At 54.3% G+C, this 11097-nt stretch overlaps 1 pseudogene; it reads left to right on the forward strand.

The window, feature by feature from the left end:
* Positions 1–10669, forward strand: part of LOC140193161 (tumor necrosis factor receptor superfamily member 5-like) — a 14221-nt pseudogene extending 3552 nt beyond the window's left edge.
* The last annotated feature ends 428 nt before the right edge of the window (positions 10670–11097 follow it).

The raw sequence follows: 11097 nt of genomic DNA on the forward strand, positions 1-11097 counted from the left end.
ATGTTCAAGTCCCGGCAACATCCTTGTAAACCTTCCCTGCATTCTTTCAAGCTGATTAATATCCTTCCTGTAATTTGGTGACTGAAACTGTTCACAATACTCCAAATTTGGCCTCACCGATGCCTTACACAACCTGAGCATAATATTCCAATTCTTATACTCAATACCTTGATTAATAAAGGCCAAAGTACCAAGAGCTCTCTTTACGACCCTATCTACCTGTGACGCCACTTTTAGGGAATTTTGTATCTGTATTCCCAGATCCCTCTGTTCCACTGCACTCCTCAGTACCTTACCATTAACCCTGTATGTTCTACCTTGGTTTGTCCTTCCAACGTGCAATACCTCACACTTGTCTGTATTAAACTCCATCTGCCATTTTCCCAGCTGGTCCAAGACTTCCGATCAACTTCCCAGCTCTCTGCTTCAAACCTCCCCACGCCAAGTTTCACCTATCAGCTTGGGTGTCTCTCTCTTCCCCCCGACCTTTCAAATCTGCTTGGCTTTTTCCCTCCAGTCCTACTGAAGGGTCTCGGCCTGAAACGTCAACTGTGCTGCCCAGACGCTGCCTCACCCACTGAGTTCCTCCATGTCTGTGTTGTTCTCTGGATTTCCAGTGTCTGCACACTTTCCCTCGCTGGCGGGGCCTAATTTGGGGCACTGTGCGCAGTTCCGGTCACCTGAACTCAGGAAAGGTGTAAAGAAGGTTGAAGGAGTGCAGAGAAACTAGACAATAGACAATAGGTGCAGGAGTAGGCCATTTGGCCCCTCGAGCCAGCACCGCCATTCACTGTGATCATGGCTGATCATCCACAATCAGTATCCATTTCCTGCCTTCTCCCCATATCCCTTCACTCCGCTATCTTTAAGAGCTCTATCCATCTCTTTCTTGAAAGCATCCAGAGACTTGGCCTCCGCTGCCTTCTGGGGCAGAGCATTCCACATATCCACCACTCTCTGGGTGAAAAAAGTTTTTCCTCAACTCCGCTCTAAATGGCCCACCCCTTATTCTTAAACTGTGGCCTCTGGTTCTGGACTCACCCATCAGCGGGAACATGCTTCCTGCCTCCAGCGTGTCCAATCCCTTAATAATCTTATACGTTTCAATAAGATCCCCTCTCAGCCTTCCAAATTCCAGTGTTTACAAGCCCAGTCGCTCCAATCTTTCGACATATGACAGTCCCGCCATCCCGGGAATTAACCTCGTGAACCTACGCCGCACTCCCTCAATAGCAAGAATGTCTCTCCTCAAATTTGGAGACCAAAACTGCACACGATACTCCAGGTGTGGTCTCACCAGGGCCCTGTACAGCTGCAGAAGGACCTCTTTGCTCCGAGACTCAATTCCCCTTGTTATGAAGGCCAGCATGCCATTAGCTTTCTTCACTGCCTGCTGTACTTGCATGCTTGCTTTCAGTGACTGATGTACAAGAACACCTAGATCTCATTGTGCTTCCCCTTTTCCTAACTTGACTCCATTTAGATAATAATCTGCCTTCCTGTTCTTACCACCAAAGTGGATAACCTCACATTTATCTACATTAAACTGCATCTGCCATGCATCTGCCCACTCACCCAGCCTGTCCAAGTCACCCTGCATTCTCATAACATCCTCCGCACATTTCACACTGCCACCCAGCGTTACAAGGTTGCTGCCGGCCCTGGAGGACTGGATCGACAGGAAAAGGTTAGACGGGCGAGATCCTTCTTCCTTGGAACGTGGAAACATAGAAAATAGGCGCAGGAGTAGGCCATTTGGCCCTTCGAGCCTGCATCGCCATTTATTATGATCATGGCTAATCATCCAACTCAGAACCCCGCCTCAGCCTTCCCTCCATACCCCCTGACCCCCGTAGCCACAAGGGCCATATCCAACTCCCTCTTAAATATAGTCAATGAACTGGCCTCAACTGTTTCCTGTGGCAGAGAATTCCACAGATTCACCACTCTCTGTGTGAAGAGGTTTTTCCTAATCTCGGTCCTAAAAGGCTTCCCCTTTATCCTCAAACTGTGGCCCCTCGTTCTGGACTTCCCCAACATCGAGAACAATCTTCCTGCATCTAGCCTGTCCAATCCCTTTAGGATCTTATACATTTCAATCAGATCCCCCCTCAATCTTCTAAATTCCAACGAGTACAAGCCCAGTTCATCCAGTCTCTCTTCATATGAAAGTCCTGCCATCCCAGGAATCAATCTGGTGAACCTTCTGTGTACTCCCTCTATGGCACGCATGGAACATAGAAGATTTTTTAAAATATTTTATTTTCAAATTTTTCCAAAAAAAAAAAGTACCATGTACTGTGTCCAGTTCTGGTCGCCTCACTATAGGAAGGATGTGGAAGCATTGTAAAGGGTACAGAGGAGATTTACCAGGATGCTGCCTGGTTTAGAGAGTATGCATTATGATCAGAGATTAAGGGAGCTAGGGCTTTACTCTTTGGAGAGAAGGAGGATGAGAGGAGACATGATAGAGGTGTACAAGATAATAAGAGGAATAGATAGAGTGGACAGCCAGCGCCTCTTCCCCGGGGCACTACTGCTCAATACAAGAGGACATGGCTTTAAGGTGAGGGGTGGGAAGTTCAAGGGAGATATTCGAGGAAGGTTTTTTACTCAGAGAGTGGTTGGTGCGTGGAATGCACTGCCTGAGTCAGTGGTGGAGGCAGATACACTAGTGAAGTTTAAGAGACTACTGGACAGGTATATGGAGGAACTTAAGTTGAGGGGTTATATGGGAGGCAGGGTTTGAGGGTCGGCACAACATTGTGGGCCGAAGGGCCTGTACTGTGCTGTACTATTCTATGTTCTAGTCCCGGCAACATCCGTGTAAACCTTCTCTGCATTCTTTCAAGCTTATTAATATCCTTCCTGTAATTTGGTGACCGAAACTGCAGACAATACTCCAGACTTGGCCTCACCGATGCCTTATACAACCTCATCATAACATTCCTCAAGATATTAAGAGGAATAGAGCGCATAGCTTGCGCCTCTTCCCCAGGATGCAGCTCTCTAAAACTCTGGTCAGGCCACACTTGGAGTACTGTGTCCAGTTCTGGTCGCCTCACTATTGGAAGGATGTGGAAGCATTGGAAAGGGTACAGAGGAGATTTACCAGGATGCTGCCTGGTTTAGAGAGTATGCATTATGATCAGAGATTAAGGGAGCTAGGGCTTTACTCTTTGGAGAGAAGGAGGATGAGAGGAGACATGATAGAGGTGTACAAGATATTAAGAGGAATAGAAAGAGTGGACAGCCAGAGCCTCTTCCCCAGGGCACCACTGCTCAATACAAGAGGACATGGATTTAAGGTAAGGGGTGGGAAGTTCAAGGGGGATATTAGAGGAAGGTTTTTTACTCAGAGAGTGGTTGGTGCGTGGAATGTACTGCCTAAGTCAGTGCTTGAATTTCCAGCATCTGCAGAATTCCTGTTGTTTACCTCTATTTTCCAGTAGTGTTGTTTTAAATTTGGACAGCCTATGCAGGGTCTCAGAGAAAATATCACTCATCACAATATTAAATAATACAGGGCTACAAACACTGCCTCGTGCGGTAGGTAAGTTAAGCAAGGAGATTCCTCTTTTATGTTACTGCGTAGTCTAATTAAAGTAAATGGCAGGGTACTTGGCAGTGTGGAGGAGCAGAGGGATCTGGGGGTACATGTCCACAGATCCCTGAAAGTTGCCTCACAGCTGGATAGGGTAGTTAAGAAAGCTTATGGGGCGTTAGCTTTCATAAGTCGAGGGATAGAGTTTAAGAGTCGCGATGCTCTATAAAACTCTGGTTAGACCACACTCGGAGTACTGTGTCCAGTTCTGGTCGCCTCACTATAGGAAGGATGTGGAAGCATTGGAAAGGGTACAGAGGAGATTTACCAGGATGCTGCCTGGTTTAGAGAGTATGCATTATGATCAGAGATGAAGGGAGCTAGGGCTTTACTCTTCGGAGAGAAGGAGGATGAGAGGAGACTGTGGAACGTAGGTTTTTTTTAAAACTTATTTTCAAATTTTTCAAAAAAACCCAGAATGAAATCAACAAGAACATACCAGCTCAGACGTGTATAAAAATCAAACAAGCAAAACAAAAAGAGACGTAACATTAGAGGGATGCCCTTATTGTACAAAGTGCTCAAAAGTACTAAACTTTACATCTGAAATGATGGGCCGTCAGAAATCAGCTGGGGGGGGGGGAGGAAATTGCTCATCCAGGTAGCCAAGAAATGGATCCCAGATAGGTGAAAATTTTTTTTAACTGAATTGGTTCTCAAGAACCCAAGATTCTCCATCTGTACGACTGAGGTCATGTCAGCCACCCATCTCCGAAAGGAAGGGGGAAGAAGGTGATTGCCATTCCCTCAAGAGAAGTCTTTTGGCAACAATCACCCCCAGCGTCTGAGACTGTTGTGGGGCCGCAGGGGAACAAATAGGAGATCGCCAGCAGCCAGGTATAAGCGAGACCAGCTTCCAAGGGGAAGGATCTTTTACTGGCCTTCGAGTACCAGTCGAGCATTTGCCTTTGTATCTTTCACATCACAAACTGATGTTGTGCATTGATCGTGTGGATAGTCAGAGGCTTCCCCCCACCCCCCCCAGGGCTGAAATGGTTGCCCCAAGAGGACACAAGTTTAAGGTGCTGGGGACCAGGTACAGAGGAGATGTCAGGGGGTAAGTTTTTTAACTCAGAGAGTGGTGAGGGCGTGGAATGGGCTGCCGGCGGCAGTGGTGGAGGTGGATACGATAGGGTCTTTTCAGGATAGGTACATGGAGCTCAGATAAGTAGGGGGAAGTCTAGCAATTTCTAAGGCAGGGACATGTTCAGGCACAACTTTGTGGGCCGAAGGGCCTGCATTGTGCTGTAGGTTTTCTCTGTTCTAATATTTTGGACCAAAGTCCAGTCAGTTATGGGCAGAACGAAAAGGGTGCGTGACAACGTGGCCTCGATCGCACACTGGCGAGACAGGAGGGTAAATCCTGCGCAACCCAAGTTTAGCGTAGTGGAGGTGGTGGGCAACTTGCGCTGTTAACCGCGGGCACCAACGGATCCCGTTTGAAGTTGGAGCGCGGGAGGTCGAGGGGGAGATTTGGTGGAGGCGCGCAGAACTCCGAGGGGCGTAGGTAGGGTAGGTGCCAGGTCGGGTGGGAATACAGCCAGAGGTCATGGGTCAAGGGTGAAAGGTGAAAAGTTTGAGGGGAACTCTCCCCCCCCCCCCCCCACAAAAGAAAGAGTGGAACGAGCCCCCAGCGGGCTCGACATCAGCAGTTCGGAGAAGCCTGGATAGGGGGACGTACATGGGAGCAGGCTGTTGGAATGGATTTCACGGGCCCAGCTGTGCTGTCATTACCTCTGACTCTGAATCCCTCTCCCTCTCTCTCTGTGCCCCTCAGCTGCTCCTCACCCCGGTGCATGGGGAAGCACCCTGCCCCCGCCTGGAATACCGAGGCGACCATCGCTGCTGTAAGATGTGCCCGGCCGGTGAGTTCAGCCTCTCCCACCACCTCCGCACCCAGCAGCCCCTTCCAAACTGTTCCACAACCCCTCGCTCGTCCCTTCACCAAGGCAGCACCCAGGAATCTGTCTCCCCCATGGACTGAGGAATGGGGTGGTATTTCGCCCGCAGAACCACATTCTCTGATTTTGTGTGTTTCTTTTTCAAAAAAAAAACAGAAGGCAGGAACTTCAAGTCCCTGGCTCTCCGGACGAGGGAAGCGGAGGGGTGGGTTAGTAAATTTGCTGATGACACAAAGGTTGGCTGTGCTGTGGGTCGTGCGGAGGGCTGTCAGAGGTTGCAGCGGGGCGTCGATTGGATGCAGAACCGGGCTGAGAAGTGGCAGATGGAGTTCAACCCAGATAAGTGTGAGGTGGTTCATTTGGTAGGTCAAATATGATGGCAGAATATACTTTATAGTGGCCAAAGAATTGATACTAGAGCGTACAATCATCACAGCGATGTTCGATTCTGTCCTTCACACTCCCTGGAGTACAAATATAGTGGTAATGGTGAGACTCTTGGCAGTGTGGAGGATCAGAGGGATCTTGGTGTCCGAGTCCATAGGACACTCAAAGCTGCTGTGCAGGTTGACTCTGTGGTTAAGAAGGCGTACAGTGCATTGGCCTTCATCAATCGTGCGATCAAGTTTTAGAGCCGAGGGGTAATGTTACAGCTATACAGGACCCTGGTCAGACCCCACTTGGAATACTGTGCTCAGTTCTGGTCCCCTCACACAGGAAGGATGTGGAAACCATAGAAAGGGTGCAGAGGAGATTTACAAGGATGTTGCCTGGATTGGGAGCATGACTTATGAGAATAGGTTGAGTGAACTTGGCCTTTTCTCCCTGGAGCGACGGAGGATGAGAGGTGACCTGATAGAGGTGTACAAGATGATGAGAGGCATTGATCGTGTGGATAGTCAGAGGCTTTTTCCCAGGGCTGAAACGGCTAGCACGAGAGGGCATAGTTTTGAGGTGCTTGGAAGTAGGTACAGAGGAGATGTCAGGGGTAAGTTTTTTACGCAGAGAGTGGTGAGTGCGTGGAATAGGCTGCCGGCGATGGTGGTGGAAGCGGATGCGATAGGGTCTTTTAAGAGACTTTTGGATAGGTCATAGTCATACTTTAGTGATCCCGAGGGAAATTGATTTTCGTTACAGTTGCCCCAACCAAGGTACATGGAGCTTAGAAAAATCGAGGGCTATGGGTAACCCCAGGTAATTTCTCAGGTAGGGACATGTTCGGCACAGCTTTGTGGGCAGAAGGGCCTGTATTGTGTGGGAGGTTTTCTGTGTTAATTAGGCTAGGGTTGAGTTAGGGGCTTGCTGGATGGTGAGCTCGCGAGGCCTGTCTCTCTAAGCGAGATACGCCCGGGGACAAGAAGGAGAGGGAGAGGGGGAGAGAGGGAGGGAGAGAGGGAGAGAGAGAGAGGGAGGGGGGAGGGAGGGAGGGAGGGAGAGAGAGAGGGAGAGAGAGAGGGGGAGACGGGGAGAGGGAGAGGAAAGAGAGAGAGAGGGAGAGAGGGAGAGGGAGAGAGAGAGAGAGAGGGAGAACAGAGAGAGAGAGGGAGAGACAGAGAGAGAGACAGACAGACAGACACTATCTGCTCGCCCCCAACTTCCCCATTCTGGCCTCCGTCCCGGCTTCCTTCCCAGGTCCCCGAGAAGGTCCTCGGCCCGGAACGTCGACTTGCCGTCTCATTCCCACAGGTGCTGCCCGACCGGCTGAGATCTTCCGTCCCCTGCCGAACCTCTCGCGGGTTTTGAGTGAGCGTCCCCGCGACCCCGACCCCGGTCACATTCTGCCATTCCCTCAGGGAGCTACGTGGCCCACGACTGCACGCTGACCAGGAGACGCAGTGCCAGCCGTGCCAGGACGGGAGTTCACGGCCTCCGACAATGGCCAGCTCAGCTGCCTCCGCTGCAGGGCCTGCGACCCAGGTGAGTGTGGTCCGTCTATGGGAAGCGGTCGAGGCGGGTACGTTAAGGACTCTCGACTGGGAAGGTTTAGAGGGATACGGGTGGTCTGTCTATTGTAGGAGCTGCCGAGGGAAGAGGTGGAACCGCAAGCCCCCCTGATTCTGACTTTCACCGCGTTCCCACAGGACACGGTCTGCAGGAGCTGAGCCCCTGCACCCGACGAGTCCCAGGACCTGCAGGTGCGCCCCCGGGTTTGTCTGCATCGCGCCGGAGCCAGCGGGGCCTGCCCCTTCTGCAGGAGAGAGGACGCGTGCCCGGCGGGCAGGGAGCTTCCAGCGCTGGTACGGTACCCACACTCGACACATCATCACACCGACCCGGGCACCTCCTCGTTGTGGGGCAGGGGCGGAGGGTGGCAGGGATGGTACTGTCAGGAGGCACCCACCGGTCGTCAGTGAGGGTCCAGGGTGGGCTCGATATATTACATCGGCAGGGAACCCCACTCGATCCTCATTGTGGGCACCAAGTGGCCTTGATATATTACATCAGCAGAGAACCCTTGCTCGGTCCTCAGTGAGGGTCCAGGGTAGGGCTCGATATATTACATCAGCAGCGAACCCTTGCTTGTTCTCAGTGTGGGCTCGATATATTACATCGGCAGGGAACCCTGCTCGGTCCTCAGTGAGGGTCCAGTGTGGGCTCGATCTATTACATCGGTAGGGAACCCCTGCTCGGGTCCTCACTGTGGGCACCAACCCCTGCTCGGTCCTCAGTGAGGGTCCAGGGTGGGCTCGATGTATTTCGTCCGCAGGGAACCCCTGCTCCGTACCAGTGAGGGTCCAGTGTGGGCTCGATCTACTACATCGGTAGGGAACCCGTGCTCGGTCCTCAGTGAGGGTCCAGGGTGGGCTCGATGTATTACGTCGGCAGGGAACCCCTGCTCGGTCCTCAGTGAGGGTCCAGGGTGGGCTCGATGTATTACGTCGGCAGGGAAACCCTGCTCGGTCCTCAGTGAGGGTCAGGGTGGGCTCGATCTATTACGTCGGCAGGGACCCCTGCTCGGTCCTCAGTGAGGGCTCGATCTATTACGTCGGCAGGGAACCCCTGCTCGGTCCTCAGTGAGGGGTCCAGTGTGGGCTCGATGTATTACATCGGTAGGGAACCCCTGCTCAGTCCTCACTGTGGGCACCCAGCGCCCACTGGAGACAGGGGCTCCCTCATTGTGTTGGCACCACTGGGCTCCCGGCTTCACCCTTCAGTTTGGGCACCGAGCTCTCAGTACAGACCTAGTGGGGCGGGGGCTGGATTTGTTTGGAGAAGCTCTCTCACTAACTGCACCCGGCAGGTAACGAGTCGGGGAGCGCGCCGTGCCAGCCCTGTGCTGTGGGAACCTTCTCCAGCTCTCCGTCGCGGACGCCCTGCCGACCCTGGACAAGGTGACTGCGGGACGGGGGAGGTAGAGAGCGGGGTGGAGGTGGAGGGTGGTGGTGGTGGTGGGGGCAGTTGGACAGAGAAAAAGGGAAATGGGATGGAAAGTGAGAAACAGGTAGGGAAGAGAGGCATTGGGGAGACGAAAAGGACAAGGGAGGAGGGGTGATGGGGCAGAGAGAGGAGGGGGGAGGGAGAGAGGAGGGAGGAGAGAGGAGGGAGGAGGAAGAAGAGAGGAGGGAGGAGAGAGGAGAGAGGAGAGAGGACGAGAGGAGGGAGGAGAGAGGAGAGGGAGGAGAGAGGAGAGGGAGGAGAGAGGAGAGGAGGGACGAGAGGGGAGAGGGGAGAGGGGAGAGGGGAGAGGAGAGAGGAGAGAGGAGAGAGGAGAGAGGAGAGAGGGAGAGGGGAGAGGGGAGAGGGGAGAGGAGAGAGGGAGAGGGGAGATGGAGAGAGGAGGGGAGATGGAGAGAGGAGGGGAGATGGAGAGAGGAGGGGAGATGGAAAGAGGAGGGGGAGATGGAAAGAGGAGGGGAGATGGGAAAGAGGAGGGGAGATGGAGAGAGGAAGGGGAGAGGGGAGGGAGGAGAGAGGAGAGAGGAGGGAGGAGGGAGGAGGGAGGAGGGAGGAGGGAGGGGAGAGGGGAGAGGGGAGAGGGGAGAGGGGAGAGGGGAGAGGGGAGAGGGAGAGGGGAGAGGGGAGAGGGGAGAGGGGAGAGGGGAGAGGGGGAGAGGGGAGAGGGGAGAGGGGAGAGGAGAGGAGAGAGGAGGGGAGATGGAGAGAGGAGGGGAGATGGAGAGAGGAGGGGAGATGGAGAGAGGAGGGGAGATGGAGAGAGGAGGGGAGATGGAGAGAGGAGGGGAGATGGAGAGAGGAGGGGAGATGGAAAGAGGAGGGGAGAAGGGGAGAGACTGGAGGGGAAGGGGGGGAATGGAGGAGGGAGAGGAAGGGAGGACGCGGGAGAAGGAAGGAGGGCGGAGGGGGAGGGGAGGAGGGGAGAAGGGGAGGAGGGGAGAAGGGAAGGGAGGAGAGGGGAAGGGAAGGGAGGATGAGGAAGGAAGGGAGGATGAGGAGGGGAAGGGAGGACGCGGGAGAAGGAAGGACGGAGGGAGGAGGGGGAGGGGAGGAGGGGGAGGGGAGGGAGGAGGGGAGGGGGAGAGGAGGGGGAGGGGGAGGGAGAAGGGGGAGGGGGAGGGGGAGGGAAGGGGGAGGGGGAGGAGGAGGGAAGGGAGGAGGGGAGGGGGAGGGAAGGGAGGAGGGGGAGGGAAGGGAGGAGGGGGAGGGAAGGGAGGATTAGGAGGGAAGGGAGGACGCGGGAGAAGGAAGGAGGGGGAAGGGAGGAGGGGAAGAGGGGAGAAGGAAGGAGAGGGAAGGAGGAGGGGGTAGGGGAGAGAAAAGTGGGTGAGGAGGAAGAAAGGACCGAGGGGAGGGGGAAAGGGGAGAGGGGAGGGGGAAAGGGGAGGAGGGAGTGGGGGAGAAACAGGACAGTGGCAAGGGTGACAACCTCAGGGGACGGCTGACACCCTCTCCCCTCCCACAGATGCAGCGACCAGGGCCTGTTCACCCTCCGGGACGGAACCTCGGTGTCGGACGCCACGTGCGGACCGGCACCCACACAGCCGCCCTGGGTCCTCGCGCTGGTGCTGGCATGGGCGCTGGTCTGCGTCCTCCTCGTAATCACGTGCCTGCTCTTCCGGAGGGGTGAGTGATAAACTGCGCTGTCCCCCCCCCCAGTGGGGAAAATGGGTCACCGGGACTCTGAGAGCGGGAGGGGTGGGGAGGCAGGATACTGACACTGACCTATCTCCCTTTTCTTTCAGCCAATTCATCAAGCAGAACCCAGGTGAGAGTGTTTGATGGGACGGTGTGGAGGGAGATTCACTCTGTGTCTGACCGACAGGGAGAGATTCATTCTGTGTCTGACCCGGGAGTGTGTGATGGACGGTAGTGGAGGGAGATTCACTCTGTGTCTGACCCGGGAGTGTGTGATGGGACGGTGTGGAGGAGATTCACTCTGTGTGTCTGACCCGGGAGTGTGTGATGGGACGGTGTGGAGGGAGATTCACTCTGTGTCTGACCCCGGGAGTGTGTGATGGGACGGTGTCGGAGGGAGATTCACTCTGTGTTGACCCCGGAGTGTGTGATGGGACGGTGTGGAGGGAGATTCACTCTGTGTCTGACCCAGGGAGTGTGTGATGGGACGATGTGGAGGGAGATTCACTCTGTGTCTGACCCGGAGTGTGTGAAGGGACGGTGTGCAGGGAGATTCAT

This window comes from Mobula birostris, unplaced genomic scaffold (genome assembly GCF_030028105.1).
Source record: "Mobula birostris isolate sMobBir1 unplaced genomic scaffold, sMobBir1.hap1 scaffold_4067, whole genome shotgun sequence".
NCBI lineage: Eukaryota > Metazoa > Chordata > Chondrichthyes > Myliobatiformes > Myliobatidae > Mobula > Mobula birostris.